A 17,343-nucleotide genomic window follows, 5' to 3' on the forward strand; every position below is an offset into this window, starting at 1 on the left:
TTTCCCAAAAAGGCACAATGTAACATTTACAAATTTGTTATTTATTAACATTAATACTTTATCTTTTTGGTTTTGTAAGCATTTTGTAAGTTCTGTCATATCTGCATGCACTAATAATGACTATTGTATTTTTATTGAAAATATGGCTTTCATAAACATTTACGCAACTATCATGACATGTGCAAAATCATGAGCTCCATTTTTTTTTATTCTACAGGGCCTGCTCTTTAAAAAAAAAATGTTTTTTTTTTTAGGTCTTTCAGTAATAACTAAACTTATAAGTAAAAATATAAGTAATTTTCGGCGGACAATGGTCTGTTGTCAGATTTTCCTATTGTCTATACACAAGTCTGTCACACAAAAGTTGAAAGTACAAACACGCATGATCAGAATCAATGCTCACCAAACACATTAGCAGAAGGTGCCCAAAGGGTGGCGCTCAAGAGCTGAAATTCCTCATAGTACGTCACTATGTTTGCGTACATTGACCGACAATTTTGTACAGTTTGTATGCAAGACAAGTTCCTGGCACACGCCCTTCGGACAAAAGTCTGATTCTTTGTTGGCCAAAAATCTGATCGTGTGTACGAGGCTCTAGTCTCAGGATTCAGTGCTTATATGTATTATGGTGCCCTGGATGATGGTAAGAGTCCAGACACTTAGGGAAGTTTATTACTGACATCTAGGGCTGAAACAACTAACCGATTATGAATTTAATAGATTATGAAAACGGTAATCAAATATTCGGCCAGCCGATTAGTTGGCCTGCATACAGAATGCATTGTTTACATATGAGGAAATAGCACACCGTCCATATGATGTCAGAAAGTGCCTTGTGAATGTGTGAGGAGCAATGCCTCATGGGACATGTAGTCCTGGGCAGGAAGTGAGTGGTTCTAAAGGCAGAAGTTTTCTTTACCTTGCTATTGCGGCACTCTATACTGTACTTAACACACTGCAAAAAGCACTGTAGAAACAAATCAAAAGCAAACTGCACAGGTGTGTACCGAGCCTTATGCTGGCCACACGGATCAATTTTTAGACGAGAATATTCATATGAAAAATCTTTGTACATTTGCTGAATGAAAGAATGTTGTTTGAAATTTTCACTTGCTTTTAACATTCTGTTTTACAACGAATGTCATTTCTGAACGAAAACCACATACACGGTCTGAAAATTTCTTTGACCAGCAGTTTTCCATTATTTCTAAATTTTCCTGTCACTGTGGTTGAAAACAAACAAACGATTTGACCCTACTAAAGATTAGAAAATCGAACAAACGTTCTTAAAATTACATTTTTTTTTATTTTTTTAAAAAGAAGACATGGTTTTTGTACGGCCAGCATATAATATATTACAGTTCTGTTTGAAAATCTGCAAAAACAGTCTAACTTTTTTTTTTTTTTTTTCTTTAAATAAAAAAAGATCTGAGTCTGATGATATATACCACATTCAACCTCTAATAGTATATACAGCAGACCTCTTCTGTGTTATTCTTAGAGTGGATTCGAGATTTTGCCCTCTCACCATATAGAGGAGGTCCCAGAGTTACGAACCTCCGACTTGCAAACGATTTCCTACTTACGAACGGGAGGTGGCGTGACGTTCTGCGCATGCGCTGCCACTTTGCCGCCAGGCACATTGCAAAACGACGTTTGCGCATGCGCAGCTACTTGACAGAACATCGGAAAATGTTGTCTCTGCCGTTTTGCGCATGTGCTTCAGACTTATGAACAAATCCAACTTAAGAACAAACCCGCAGTCACTAACCTGTTCATAACTCGGGGACTGCCTGTAGTTGGATATTTATATTTAACACTACAAAGAGATATTTAAGAATAAATTGCCTTTTTTTTTAAACTTTACATATTAACTAAATTATACACCACACTTTTGAAGTTATTAACCGATTAATCTAAACAATAAAATCGGCCTAATAATAATCGTTAGTTGCAGCCCTATTGATATATTTTATGATAAATAATGTTTTGTTATTTTTTTTTCTTCCCTTTCTATCTTTGTTATCCATTGCTATGAGAGGACAGTCACTTTATTTTACTTTCTGTAAGGAAAAAAAAAAAAAAAAAAAGAAGAAGGTTTTTCTACACGAATAAAGATTACATAAATCCAAATTTTCAGGACAAGCTTTCACGGTGTGCCCCTTTCTCAAAGGCCCAAGCAGTTTCTCCATAGATAGGATACAATGAGAGCGTTGTCACCCTATGATAGGAAGAATATTACTGAAAGGATCACCAGGTGAAAGTCTGAAAAGAATGAAAAAAAAACAAAAAAAAAAAAAAAACCCCACACACCTCAGGCAGCCAGCACATCCAAGGAAAAAAAGCTAAAAACCATATCTAAAAAGGTAAGCTGCAATATATTACATTTGTATCCCTTGGGTTTAAATACAGATTAATTACTTGCCTACTGGGCACATTCATCCCCTTCCTGCCCAAGCCAATTTTCAGCTTTCAGCACCGTCACACTTTGAATGACAATTGCGCAATCATGCAACACCGTACCCAAATTAAATTTTTATCAGATAGAGCTTTCTTTTGGTGGTATTTAATCACCACTGTTTTTTTTTTTTCCTAAACAAACGAAAAAAAATACTATTTTGAAAAAAACATTTTCTTTAGCAAATGTTTGTATGTAGGTTTGATCCAAATGCGATGCGAATTCAGCCAGTTTGTGAGCATGAATTTGCATTGCACAGACATCACATGTGATCTGCTAAGCAATGCGGTACGAATCACATTCGATGTCTGACATCACATTAGTGTGAACCGGCCCTTGCGCTAAAGGTGCCAATAATGGGCGATCATAAATTCATAATAACCACTTCAACACAGGGCACTTATACACCTTCCTCCCAGATAAATTTTCGTCTTTCAGCGCTCTTGCACTTTGAATGGCAATTACTCGGTCATACAAACACTTTTTTTTTTTTTTTATCATTTTGTTCACACAAAAGAGAGCTTCATTTTGGTGGTATTTGATCACCTCTGGAATTTTTATAGTTTCCATTAAACAAATTTAAAAAAAGACAGAAAATTTTGAAAAAAATAAATAAAAAAATAAAGTTTTTTTGTTGTTTTGTTGTTACAAAACTTTGTAAATAAGTAAGTTTTCTCCTTCACTGATGGGGCTGCACTGACAAGGCAGCACTGATGGGCACCAATGAGGTGGCATTGATGGGCACTAATACGCGGCACTAATATGTGTACCGATCAGTGCTACATAGGCGGCAGGGATGTACTGTAATGTATGGTAATCAGTGCCCAACAATAATGCCTGCCACTGTGGGCACTGATTGGCATCCCTGGTGGTCTAGGGTGACATACCTGGTGCTAACATCCCTGGTGGTCCAGTGTGGGCATCCTCTGGGGGCTGTTCTGATAATCGATCAGAACAGAACCCCCCCCCCCCCAGAGCAGCAGCCGATCGGCTCTCCTCTACTCATGTCTGACAGACGCGAGTGAGGGAAAGCCGATCAATGGCTCTTCCTGTTTACATTGTGATCAGCCGTGATTGGACATGGCTGATCACATGGTAAAGAGTCTCCGTCAGACTCTTTACCTAGATCAGAGTTGCTGTGTGTCAAATTGACACACAGCAACAACAATTGCCGCAATGCGTGCACCCAGGCACGCGCAGCGGCTTAATATCCTGACAACGGCAGGTCAGGATATTGAAACCCCTTTGGCGCCATCATTTTGCTATATGGGGGGGCGGCAAGTGGTTAATTAAAAAGTCAAATATAATACAGTTATAAATAAAAATATGATTTTATTTTTTTTTAAAACCGTTCATTTTTGGTCAAGTGCACCCTGCATTGTCGGCACCAAATTTCCACTCGGTGCAACTCTACTTTTAACACAAGATGTAACTTGGAAAATGGGTGCATCTGGGTTGTAAATCTTTGGTGAATACATTGATCAATTGAGACCACAATGTATGTACGGGATGCTCAAGAATGACTATTTTCTTCATACAGGTAACAGGAGACAGAAACAACCTCTTCAGCCGTCTGCATAGGGGTTGAGTCACTTATTTTATATTAGAAAAGTGAGTGAATTTTGGACGAAGACTGTGTGACCCTTTGGTGAAAATTTGAAAACAGACCTCATTAGGCATGTATGGGATTGGATGTGATGCTTAAAGTGGAACTTTAGAAGTCAGAAAATTAAGATCCGCTAGATCACGCCAGGATGGCCCCTTTTGCCGGTATAGCTATGTAAAACATTACAGATAAGTGTCTATACTGTTTACAATCTAGTAATACACTGTCTAACTCTGCTCTGCACATGCTCAGTTGCTCTTTTTTTTTTTTTTTTTTTTTTTTTTTTTTTTAGTACTGTGACAAAAATGTAGAGGCCGATCTGTTGATAGCCTAAAGCAGGGCTCGACAAAACCCAGGCGCCAGGTCACAATGGCAACTGAAAATTGCGTCCTGGCGCCTTGGTTACACTGCAGCAGTGGTCGGGATTCCTCCCATGTGGCCCCCCCTCGCCGCGGGTGACTAGTCGAGCTGCCCGATAATTGAGGCCGCGGCTTTGTGGCTGGAGCAAATACATGCTCTTGTGTGAACCAGCGCCCTCTGGTGGGCGGTGCTGCGATGAGCACGACTTGCACTCACTCCAGTGGAGGAAGTCGGCAGCGGTGGCCGCTGATTGGCTGTTACTGGCCGTGCTGCATTCTGGGATTTGTAATCCGGAGAACAGCATGTCAGGGGACAGATGGAGCTGTCTTTGGCCAGACGAGGGGAGGGAACAGAGACGGGAGTGCTCCGCTGGTGGGCACTGATGAGGTGGCAGTAAATGTCATTATTAGGCTGTACTGGTGGGCACTGATGTGATGCACTGGTGGGTACTGATGAAGTGGCTCTGAAGGACACTGATAGGCTGCACTGGTGGGCACTAATTAGGTGGCGCTGGTGGTCTGCACTGAGGTGGTACTGAAGGACACTGATAAGATGGCACTGATGAGGTTGCACTGGTGGGTACTAATGAGGCAACACTGATGGGCTGCACTGGTGAGGTTGCACTGACAGGCTGCACTGGTGGGCACTAATGGATACTGATAGGCTGCACTGATGGACACTGACAGGCTGAATTGGTGGGCACTAATGAGGTGGCACCGATGGACACCGATAGGCTGCACCCAATCTCTCCAGAACAATGGCAGCCTCCAGGAAGAAAAAACAGGATTAATGCTGGAGGCAATTTATATATCACACACTAACTTAGGCAGCATAATAATTTTTGTGGAATGTATGTTCCTTGCTTAAGAACATTATTTTTCATCAAATCGTTACAGGTAAAAGTTCCACTTTAAGGATGCTTCCCCTCCTCTCATTCACATTCCCAGAGGGAGGAGTGTGACAACCTCTCTAGACAAATACATATAAATACTGAATATATGGATTTAGGACTTGTGCAAATGGTCATGTAGTGAACCCTTGTGTGTAAATCTCAGCTCGTAAGTCACAGGTGCAGTGTACAGCCCGCTGCCAGTCAAAAGTAACAACAGGCTGTACTCAGATATATGCACATATAAGTGGTACTTGCCTACATACAGTCCCTTGAAAAAGTATTCATAACCCCTTCAAATTTTCCTCATTTTGTCATGTTACAACTAAAAAAGTAAATGTATTTTATTGGGTTTTATGTGATAGACCAACACAAAGTGGCACATAATTGTGAAGTGAAAGGAAAATTATAAATGGTTTTCAATATTTTTTTTTTTTTTACAAATAAATATCTGAAAAGTGTGGGGTAAAGGAGGTTTGTTAGAGAACCTTAGTGAACAAACAGAATCATGAAGCCCAAGGAACACACCAGACAGGTCAGGGATAAAGTTGTGGAGAAGTTTAAAGCAGGGTAAGGTTATATAAAAAAAAAAAAAATATATATATATAAATATATATTCCAAGCTATGAACATCTCAAAGAGCACTGTTCAATCCACCATCAGAAAATGCAAAGAGTATGGCACAACTGTAAACCTACCAAGACATGGCCATCTACCTAAAACTGACAGACCGGGCAAGGAGAGCATTAATCAGAGAAGCAGCCAAGAGGCCCATGGTAACTCTGGAGGAGCTGCAGAGATCCACAGCTCAGGTGGGAGAATCTGTCCACAGGACAACTATTAGTCGGGAGCTCCACAGATCTGGTCTTTATGGAAGAGTGACAAGAAGAAAAGTCATTGTTGAAAGAAAGCCATAAGAAGTCCAGTTTGCGAGAAGCCATGTGTGGGACACAGCAAACATGTGGAAGAAGGTGCTCTGGTCAGATGAGACCAAAATTTTACTTTTTGGCCTAAAAGTTAAAATCTATGTGTGGCAGAAAGCTAAACACTGCACATCACCCTGAACACACCATCCCTACTGTGAAACATGGTGGTGGCAGCATCATGTTGTGGGGATGCTTTTCTTCAGCAGGGACAGGGAAGCTGTCCAGAGTTGATGGGAAGATGGATGGAGCCAAATACAGGGCAATCTTAGAAGAAGAAATGTTTGAATCTGCAGAAGACTTGAGACTGGGAGCGGAGGTTCACCTTCTAGCAGGACAATGACCTTAAACATACAGCCAGAGCTACAAAGGAATGGTATGGATCAAAGCATTCTCATGTGTTAGAATGGCGCAAATTCCAGACCTAAATCCAATTGAGAATCTGTGGTGAAACTTGAAAATTGGTGTTCACAGATTCTCTCCATCCAATCTGACAGAGCTTGAGCTTTTTTGCAAAGAAGAATGAGCAAAAATGTTATATTTTGATGTGCAAAGCTGGTAGAGAAATCCCCAAAAATTCAACAAAGTACTGACTCAGGAAGCTGAATACAAATGCACCCCACACTTTTCACATATTTGTAAAAAAATATTGAAAACCATTTATCATTTTCCTTCCACTTCACAATTATGTGCCACTTTGTGTTGGTCTATCGCATAAAATATATTTAAGATTTTGGTTGCAACATGTCAAAATGTGGAAAATTTCAAGGGGTATGAATATTTTAAGGCACTGTATGTGCTGCCCCTGTCTGCACACACATTCTGGTGGCAAGTACGGCTCAGATATGCAGATATCGGAGTTCAGGTGCTGTGTATTTCAGCATGTTGCTGACTTAGACAGGCTGCTGGCAACAGGATGTGTGCTGCAACTGTGAATCCAAGGCATAGAATTATGTCCAAATGTACGCTGTATAGTAGTTCTTCTACAGCCATGTGCACAGAGCCTTACCAGTGATAGACTATGTATGGGGTGTGAGAATTCAAAGCGCTTCTCATATTTAATCACACATAAAACAATGCTCCAGGTCAGCTCGCATGCTAACCGCGTGTCGTCCCCAGTTGCCAATAAGTAAAAAAAAATAATGTGTATATATATATCTCCAGTCAACACCCTTATTGTAATTCAACAAATGAAGTGCAGGGTCTTCAGAGCACATACAACACGTTTCATGCTTACTCAGTGCTTTGGTGCAGTCTTTTACGTGTGTGATTACTATGAGGAGAGGCACTCTTAATTCTCACACCCCATATGTACATTATATATATCATCTCTTTATCTTATGCCTCTCTTCATATACGTAATACAAAGCGCCTCATGCATATATACACACACACACACACACACCTCTTTTATATATTCATGGGGTGTTAGGCTTGAGAATGCCTCTCCTCCTCTCCCAATACAGGTAATACAGACTGACAAACCTCTCCAAACATCCAATGGGTAAAATAAGTATTGAACACATCACCAAAATGGTGACGTGTTCAATACTTATTTTGCCCACTGTATGTAATCCTTTACCAGCAACATATAGGGGTCTATCTTTTTTTTTTTTTCCCCCACACAAAAATTTACCCATTTTTCCCATAAGATTATTTGACCCCCCCCCCCCCCCGGTGGTATTCCCAAGTGTGGCTCGGGGTGAGATTTCAGTACCATTAGCGGTAACCCTGAACCACACTCGGGATCGCATCACTGGATCCTGGAAGGGGTTATTTACCTTGTTCCCCAGGATCCGGCGATGTACTCCCGATGTATGTACAGCGGCCGGATCTTCCGCCCAATGCACTGTGTGCCTTGGCTTCTGTTCTCGGCGAGCGTCATGATGCGCGCGTGGGGGGGGGGGGATGGGACGAGGGGCCTGGGGGTGTAACCGGCAGCAAATTCAAATAGCATAAAGCACAAAACACACTGATACATTGTAATCCTATTGGATTACATTACTAAATAAAATAAAATTTACCTTAGTTTGTCCCCCAGTGCTTTATCCAGTGCCCTTGCCTGCAGTTTTACTGTACTTTCTGCCTGGAAACTGCAGCATGACCGTGGCATCAAAAAAGCACGCCTCTACCTCAAAAGCGGCATATGACTTGCTGGAAAACAGCAATACATAACCGCTTGCAGAATTGACTGATAGCGATTCATGGGGAAGTTCGTCCGCAGGCACAGAAATCGATTTTAGCGATGATCCTGCGACTGTGCCCAGTGATATGCGGACTTGGTGCTCGACTGGTTGCGGTATGGAGCACGCAGCGGCCAAGATTCCCGTTTACTGGAGCACCTGGTATCAAAGTGGAGGTTGAAGATGACAACCCCTTGGCATACCTCCAACTCTTTTTGACCAATGAGGTTATAGAAAAAATGGTTAGGGAGACAAATCGGTACCAGGAGCAACAAGCTGCTACGCATCAGAGGTTTGCAAGGAGCAGAATAATGGAACCAGTGACCAAAGAGGACATCTGGAAGTTTCTGGGCCTCATAATTCTTCAGGGAGGGATGGGGGAAACCCCTGCAGTTAAATAGTATTGAACAACCAACAAATTACTAGCCACTCTTTTTTTGGCACGGTCATGTCGGAGTACAAATTTTCTCTGATAATGAAATATTTGCAGTTTCAAAATAATGACGAATTTGATGAGACTTCTCATCCAGCACCAAAACTGAAAGAAATTTGGGGAGTATATCAAATTATTCAGAAAATTTTCCAGCAGACCTATGTACCAGAGACATCAGTATTGACGAACGTCTAATGGCCTACAAAGGAAGACTCAGCTGGATACAGTATAACGCATCTAAGAGCACGTTTTGGCATAAAATCATTCATGCTCTGTGAATCCAGCACTGGTTGCATATGGAATTCGGCATTTACACCAGGAAAGGAACCAAGTTCAATTAAAGATTCAGTAATTATGGAATGGGAACCGCTTACGTTCTTACTTTGATTGAGCCATTGCTGAATCAGGGCTACTGTGTAACCACGGATCATTTTTACACTTCTCCAGAACTCTATGAGTTCCTTCTACAGTACAAGACAGATGCATATGGGACCGTTGGAGCTAACTGGCGTGAGTGAGTGACAAGCCTGTGGTTCATGTGGACTTTGTTTGGAAATTTGCAGAATTTATATTTCTCAAACACCGACTGTAAATAGATGTGGACGTCATGCTGCTGGTGTTGTGAACCCGGAATGCCTGACTGGTCGTCACTTTATAGACCACATTCCACCAACGGAAAAGAAGTCAGCACCCACAAGGATGTGTGTGGTTTGCTGCTCTAAGCGTGACGACACTGGAAGGAAAAAATAAATAAAAAAATTCAGAAAAGAAACCAGGTTCTACTGTCCTGACTGTGATGTCGGACTTTGTGTTGTACCAGGTTTTAAACTTTTTAATACCCGGGACGTTTACTGAAGCAATATGGCTACTAATATTGCACTCTTGTTTGGCAAAAAAAAATAAAAAAATCTGTGTTTTATAATTATATTATTTACTAAAATGTATTGAATAAAATGTTATTTTTATTATATTATTTGTTATTTATTACATTATCATTTATGATTTTGTGTTTCAAACTTTATCATACCCGAGATGTCTACTAGACTCTGGTTTGGCCGGATTTAAAGTGAGTTATTCCTCAGAATTGCAGGCCTACAATATAAAAACGCCAAATTTCCATGCAAAATAATGGTACTGCTTTCAGCACCTAAAATCTGAAATAATCATACCGCCAGAGAGGTTAAAAATTGGTGAATATTTGATGAAAACATTGATAAATAAACCTCATAATGTGCATACAGGATGTTATGCTTGAGCATGTCTTTCCATTAACCTTCTCTTACAGATAATAGAGACAGATGCAACCTTTCCAAACATTTTCCTACCGTTAATATGGATTTATCCATTCTTTACATCAGAGACAATTAAAATGTGAGTGAATCTCATGAGAAAATGATTTTGGTAAAAATTTGATAAATAGACCCCTCTATGGGGTGTGAAGTTCAAAAATCCCTTTCCACGTACAGGTAATGCAGAGAGGCAGACCACCTCTTCAGTAATATGTATTAGTTTTAATTGATATATAGGGGTCCATTTATCAATATGTTCACCCAAGGTTTCTCAATTTTTCACATAAGACTATAAAAAATGAGTGGTTCTTGGATGAAAATGTTAATAAATAGACCTCATCATGCCTCTTCTCTCCCCATACGCCTTCCCTTACAGGAGAGAGGGATGTAAAACATCTGCAGACATAGTGGGGTTGCTTTATTAAAACTGAAGTGCAAAAATTGGTGCAGCTCTGCATGGTAGCCAATCAGCATCTAACGTCACCTTGTTCAGTTAAACTTTGACAAAAAAAAAATGGAAGCTGATTGGTTTCTATGCAGAGATGCACCAGATTTTGCACTCTCTAGTTTTAGTAAATCAACCCCAATGGTTTTACCAGGAATATATAATGACGTGGAATTTAGTAACAATAGACCAGCTGTGCGTGGCAACCAATCAGCTTCTAGCTTTTATTTTCACAACCTAAGGGCCCTTTCACACGAGCGTGTCTGTGTACAGGCTCCGCGTTGCTCAGCAGGATAGCTCAGTTGACCCCCGCTGAGGAGGCAGATGACAGGTCTGTCTCTGGACACTGCAGGGACCGACCTGTCAGAGCGCCGCTCTCTATGGGGGAATCGGATGAAGACGGACCGTAGAGTCCGATCTGATCTGCCAGATGGATGGAAAAATAGGGTTTGCATCTGTCACACTTTAGCGGGTCGGATTTCAGCAGACATGTCACCGCTGACATCAGTCATTCCATAGACCTGTATGGAGCGTCCATTCAGGTCTGCCTAAAAAAACTGACAGGTGGACCTAAATGATCCGCCTGTGTGAAAGGGGCCTAAACTGAACAGAGGCTAGAAGCTGATTGGTTACTGTGAACAGCTGCTCCAGATTCAGATATGATTCAGTTTTGGTAAATCTCCCCCCCTAGCAATGCATGTATGGCATGTGATACCATATTATATATATACACACACACACACCATGAGCTATACCTTTCCAGGCATGGATGCATCCCAACCTCTGAAGGAATGCTGTGGTATCTAGCACCAAGATGTCAGTAGCAGATCCTTTAACGTGTTTGTTAACCCAACATTTGTTATTCCTCATATGTACCTGCTGTATCAGCTACTTGTGTGAGAAAGTATCCTGCCGTCTTTGTATTACTTCCTTTATGTGAAATCCCTGGTATTCCTGACAGTCCCTGCGCTTTCCTATATAAACTGACCACACTAAGCAGGAGAGCACACCTGATCAGTTTTCTAGCTATGCTGGGAACTCCGCCTGCTGTCCAATGGTAAGACTTGTCCCAACACATCCCCTGCTGCACAGCTTTTCATTGGGAAGATTGGTGTGCTGCTACTTCTCCTTTCCCAGCTCTTATGCAGCTGAGAACAGATGGAATGTGATCAATTATAAAAGAAAAAAAAAATGGGGGAGTGGTTTAGATCTTTATAATGTTTTGGCTTTCATTTCTATTTTAAACTGAATGGGTTGTTTTACAAGGTGATCATTTACAATCACTTTTGTCACTTAAGTCCTGAGGAGAGGCCTTCATGGATCAGAGCTGTCTTTCCAGTACATCCCACAGACACTTGATTGGATTGAGATCTGGAGAAGTCAATACTTCAGACTCGTAGTTGTGTTCCTTGAACCATTTTTGCAGTGTGTCATTGTACATTATCCTGCTGAACAAGGACACTGCCATCAGGGAATAGAGTTTCCATGAAGGTGTGTACTTGGTCAGCAAGAACGTTTAGGTAGGTGGTTTCCCAGCAGAACATTGCCCAAAGCATCACAATGCCTCCATCTTTTCTGTTTCTTCTCATACTGCATCCTGGAGCCATTTCTTCCCCAGGTGACGCACACGAAGCTGACCATCCATATGATGTAAACAAAACATGATTCCTCACAGAAGGCCGCCTTCTTCCATCGCTCCGTCATCCAGTTCTGATGCTCATGTGCCCAATGTAGGAGCTTTTGGATGTGGACATGGGTCAGCTTGAGGCGCCCTGACCCGCCCATAGCCCCATACACAACAAATAGCGATGCACTGTGTGTTCCGACTCCTTTCTATCAGAACCAGCCTTTTCTTCTACAGAACTACGTGAGCAATGGAAGAAGGCGGCCTGGTCTGATGAATTCAAGAATGGGTTTGAAGAACACAATAATGGAGTTTGGGAGTGCTGATTTGGCCTCCAAATTCTCCAGATCTCAAGCCAAATCGATCATTTGCGGGATCTTCTGGAAGAAAACAAAGTCCGATCCATGGAGGCCCCACCTCACAACTTACAGGACATAAAGGCTCTGCTCCTCACGCTTGGTGCTAGATACCACAACGTTCCTACAGAGGTCTCGTGGAGTCCATGCCTGGAGTCTGGGTAGTTTAGGTGGCAAAAAAAAGGTGTGTGATCATAATTGGGGTGGGGGTATATATATATTTTTTCATTAGGTGTGAGGTAATGTCTCCTTCTCCCCCCTCATAAAAATAATACATAGAGACTACCTCTCTAGACATAGAGATGGCTTCACCAGTAATAGATCATAATGGAGCAGCTGTGCAAGACAACCAGATACTAGCTTTGATTTTCAAAGCTTACCTTAAGAAGCTGAAGCTGATTGGTTGCCACGCACAGTTACTCCATTCTTAGTAAGTGTGTGTGTATATATATATATATATATATATATATATATATATACACACACACCTCTATATATGATAAATGTAGGAGGTATAATGATGGCTCTCCTCCCAACACACACACACACCTCTAATCTATACATGATGCATGTATGGGATGGGAATCTGGCTGCTCTCCCCTCCCCCTCCCGTGCAGACAATGGCTCCTCCCCTCACACCGGGCACAGCTGTAGCCCCGTTACCCCGCGGTCGTTGTGCCCCCCCCCCCCTCCCCCCTGACAAACAGCACAGTCGCCCCTTCCGTCTCTCCCCCCCGCCGCTCATCCCGCAGTCTCACCCCCTAAGCCGGGTCCCGCGGCTCCGTCTCGGTACATTGCCCCTTTAAGAGCGGCTCCGGTACAAGACGATCCGTCCGGAGACAGGAGACAAGAGGGGGGCTGAGAAACAGACTGGGCGCCGGAGAATGACGTCACCAGAGGCGCCGACCACGACGAGCCACCATGTTGGAGGAGGCACTGGCCTTGTGGGTGTGGTCGGGAGGGAGGAGAGTCCCATTGCCCGGAGACACGCTTTCTGGGACGTGTCGTTATAAAGCAGTGCTGGAGAGTGGAGCTGTACTCCTACTACGTTGTGTTATGTGTATGGTGAAAGCAGAGCTAAACCCAAGCGGGGAAATGTCAGGTTTATAACAAATATGAACTCAAGACACCATCTTTATTTCATAGCTACAGTGGCAGAGTATTCCAACCTTTTGGAATGAACTGGTTTTCTGCTGTTATTTGTCACAAAATGTGACCTGATCCTCATCTAAGGCTCATCCTCACTTAATTCCGACGCGTCTCACAGCAGGGGTCCGGAGTGTCCATGTTCTCTGTTTCAGGAAGGAATCAGGCCCACATTTTTGCCTGAATTCGTACCTGAAACAGCCAAAGACACGGGACTATGTGCCCTCTGCCCGCTGCCACCTTGGTGGTATGTGAACCGCCTCCATTGAGACCTGGGAAAAATCCCCTGTCATGTGAATTGGAATGTGGAAAAACCAACATCAAATTCACATAAGTGTGAACCCAGCCTTAAAGCAGAGTTCCACCCAGAAATGGAACTTCTGCTCATCCGGTTCCACCCGACTCCGGTGTCACATTTGGCACCTTTTAGGGGGGAGCAGATACCTGTCTAATCCACGAGTTTGCTCCCACGTCCAGCGAAAGATCGCCGCAGTATCTGTGCTGATTTACAGCATGTCCGACCTCTCCTCCCCCCCCCCCCCCCCCCCACTGTCCTCTGGGAGACACACAGGTCCCATAAGATAGCAGGAACCATTCAGAATGCACAGTTTTATTGTTGCATCAAAACTTTACCGCAGTATTTAGCGCACAACGCTTAGTGAATTGAACATTTGCACACTTGTTTCTGCATGCGTTATTTAACTCTTAGTGAATTGACTCCAATGTCTTTAACCTGTTTCCGCCCACCATCAAATGACGGCGGGGAGGTGCTGCTCTCTCACACACCTGCGGGGTGCGCGGCGATCACGGACACGTCATGTTGCTAGGACATGGAGCAACCCCGATCTCTGTAAAGAGCTGTGTCTGCAGCTCTTTAACCATGTGCTCAGCTGTGTCCAATCACAGCCGGTCACATGTAAACACAGAGATGCCGGTAATCGTCACTCCTCGCCTTACACTGACAGAGTATGTGGCGAGGAGAGCCGATCAACTGCATCTCCTCGCAGGGGACAACAAAACATGTAATCAGGGCACTGATCGTCAGTGCGCTGATTACATTATAGCACCGAGTGTCACCAATCGGTGCCAGCAATCAGTGCCCATTAGTGATGCCAGTCAGTGCTGGCTATCAGTGCTGTCCATCAATGCTCATCAGTGCCACCTATCAGTGCGGCATATTAGTGCCTCCTCATCAGTGCCACCTAATTAGTGCCCATAAGTGCAGCCTCATCAGTGTCCATAAGTTCCACCTCATCAATACCCACCAGTTCAGCCTATCAGTGCACATCAGTGAAGGAGAAAAATTACTTATTTACAAAATTTACTGAAAGAAACTAAGTAAAACTCTTTTTTGATTTTTTTTTAAATTTTTGGTCTTTTTTTTTCAAAAAAAAAACAGCAGTGATTAAATACCACCAAAAGCTCTATTTGTGTGAAGAAAAAAACCTCATCTGGGTACAGTATAGCATGACCACACGATTGTCATTCAAAGTGCGACAGCACTAAAAGCTGAAAAATGGCCTGTGCAGGGTGTAAGTGGCCCTGATGTGAACCATGCTTAGCAAAAAGGAGCTCTAGGAAGAAATACGACCAAGAGAAGTAAAATCTGCATAACATCAAAATCTATGGTAAGCTGCGTCGAAGCACTGGGACTGGTGAGAGGAAACTGCTGCGATTAACCTCTTGCTGCTAGCAGAGACTGAGCACATAGGGACTGGTCGTCTAACTAGAAGCATTATTTATTACATGCAGACTTTATTGTGACTGTACTCATGTGCACCACCATAAAGCCTGGGCCCCAACGCTAGCTGGCTGAAGAACTATGGCTAAAAACTGCTCAGTCGGATATTTGCTTCACAAGAACTTAGCCTATTGTCCATCATAAGAAGTACCTCTTTAAAGTCTTAAATTTAATATCTGCCATTTATATAGACTGCACTTTACTTGTTAAAAGATTTTATTGCATGTACAAATTACATACATATTAGATACAATAATGATTATACATCAAGGCAATGAAGTTTACTCACACAGATCCAAAAGTATTATCATTATCTGAATTCATTTAAAGACATAAATGGTAAATTATTAATCCTTAACTAATAAACAATAATATCATTAATAATTTGTAAATCAAGGACCTTGCAAAATTAAATGCAATCCTCGGAACTATAATAAGTTAGAAACCACTTGTATGCATATTTTTATAATGATATGTAAGTATGAGTATAGTAAAAGAAAAGAAGATGAGAGAGAAATGAAAAGATACAAAGAGAAAAAAGGAAAGGAAGAAAAGAAAGAGAGGAAGGGAAGGAATCCGCGGAATTGGGCCGAGAGCCACCGCTATTTCTGAAATGAATGTATTCAGGATGATATCTTCTCAATCAACTACCATGGCAAAAGCACTTTCAAGTTAAATGATGGAGATAAAAAGTTATCTATCCATGGCTGCCATATTTTTTCAAATTTAGGAATCGTGTTCGACTCAAGAGCTATCCATTTAGCATGAGACATAGTATTGTTCATTCTATTCACAGCTTTGTTAGTCACCAAGTCCGGAGTTCTCCAGGCTTTTGTCAGTATTTGTTTGGCTGCTGTGAAAAGTTGAACCAGCAGGTTAAATTGGTAATGTGTTAAGAAATCCGGTTTTAAATTAAGGAGAGCCATTACAGGATCAATAGGGATTTCCCTTTTAAACAATTTAGATGCCATATTGAATATTACCATCCAAAAAGTTTTTACTTTAGGGCATACCCACCAGGTGTGGAAATATGTGCCCAAATCCGAACAACCACAGAAACATTGTGCTGATTTCAATTCTGTGCATATTTAGCAGTTCTAACTGGTACAAGGTACCATCTGGTTATCACTTTGTAGTTTGCCTCAACCGCCAATACATTGGGAAAGATTGCTTTTGTTACTGACCAAATTCGGTTCCATTACGCATTTTCTAATGTTCTTTCCAGATCCAACTCCAATTTTTGTACATAGGAAGGTTTTCCCAATTCAGGATGTGTTAAAATCTGGGAGTATAATAGTGATATTATACCCCTAGTATGAGGACCATTCTTACAAATATTTTCAAAGCTAGTGAGTTGATCAAATGGAGTATCAGAGTTTAGGTAGGGTGTGAAGAAATTTTTAATTTGGAGGTATGGAAATAATTCAGATTGGGTTAAACCATAAGATTCACATAGAGACGGAAAAGGGATAAAGGATGAGGAGTTTACAAATTTATGCATCGTCAAGAGGTTAAGGGATACCCATTCTCTAAATGATTTGGGAGAAACCCATGTAGGATAGAAAGCTGGATTTTTGTAGAATGAGAGGAGAGGATTGTGCATTAATTGTAGACGGCTCCCAATTTTAGTTTTATCCCTTAGAGAAAGAAAATGCTTAGTAATAGGATTACTCAATTCTTTACGGTCTTTCGAGGGAAATCCAAAGTAGGTTGGAAATTGTCAATGGGTCACATTCTGCAGCTTCTATGTGTACCCAGAGAGGAATCTCGTAATTTGCTTGATATTTGGTGAGACACCGCGCAAAGTTAGGACATTGCAAACCCCCGTTTAATTTAAGGAGAAATAATGTGTATTTTTGTATTCGTGGTTTAGAGGAACCCCATATATAT

The 17,343-nt window shown here is 41.8% G+C and overlaps 1 protein-coding gene across 7 annotated transcripts in view; it reads right to left on the bottom strand.

Moving 5' to 3' along the window:
* Positions 1-13,490, bottom strand: part of WIZ (WIZ zinc finger) — a 290,134-nt gene extending 276,644 nt beyond the window's left edge. For 6 of the 7 annotated variants that reach the window (XM_077470013.1, XM_077470014.1, XM_077470015.1 and 3 more), the window contains exon 1: positions 13,325-13,475. The gene's annotated coding sequence lies outside the window, so the exon portion shown is untranslated. Of the gene's footprint in view, positions 1-13,324 lie in introns of all 7 variants that reach the window. The other variant, XM_077470010.1, reaches the window with a different exon arrangement.
* Between the last annotated feature and the right edge of the window lie 3,853 nt (positions 13,491-17,343).

This window comes from Lithobates pipiens, unplaced genomic scaffold (genome assembly GCF_037356315.1).
Source record: "Lithobates pipiens isolate NorthernLeopardFrog02 unplaced genomic scaffold, aLitPip1_a1.2 Scaffold_8, whole genome shotgun sequence".
Taxonomy (NCBI): domain Eukaryota; kingdom Metazoa; phylum Chordata; class Amphibia; order Anura; family Ranidae; genus Lithobates; species Lithobates pipiens.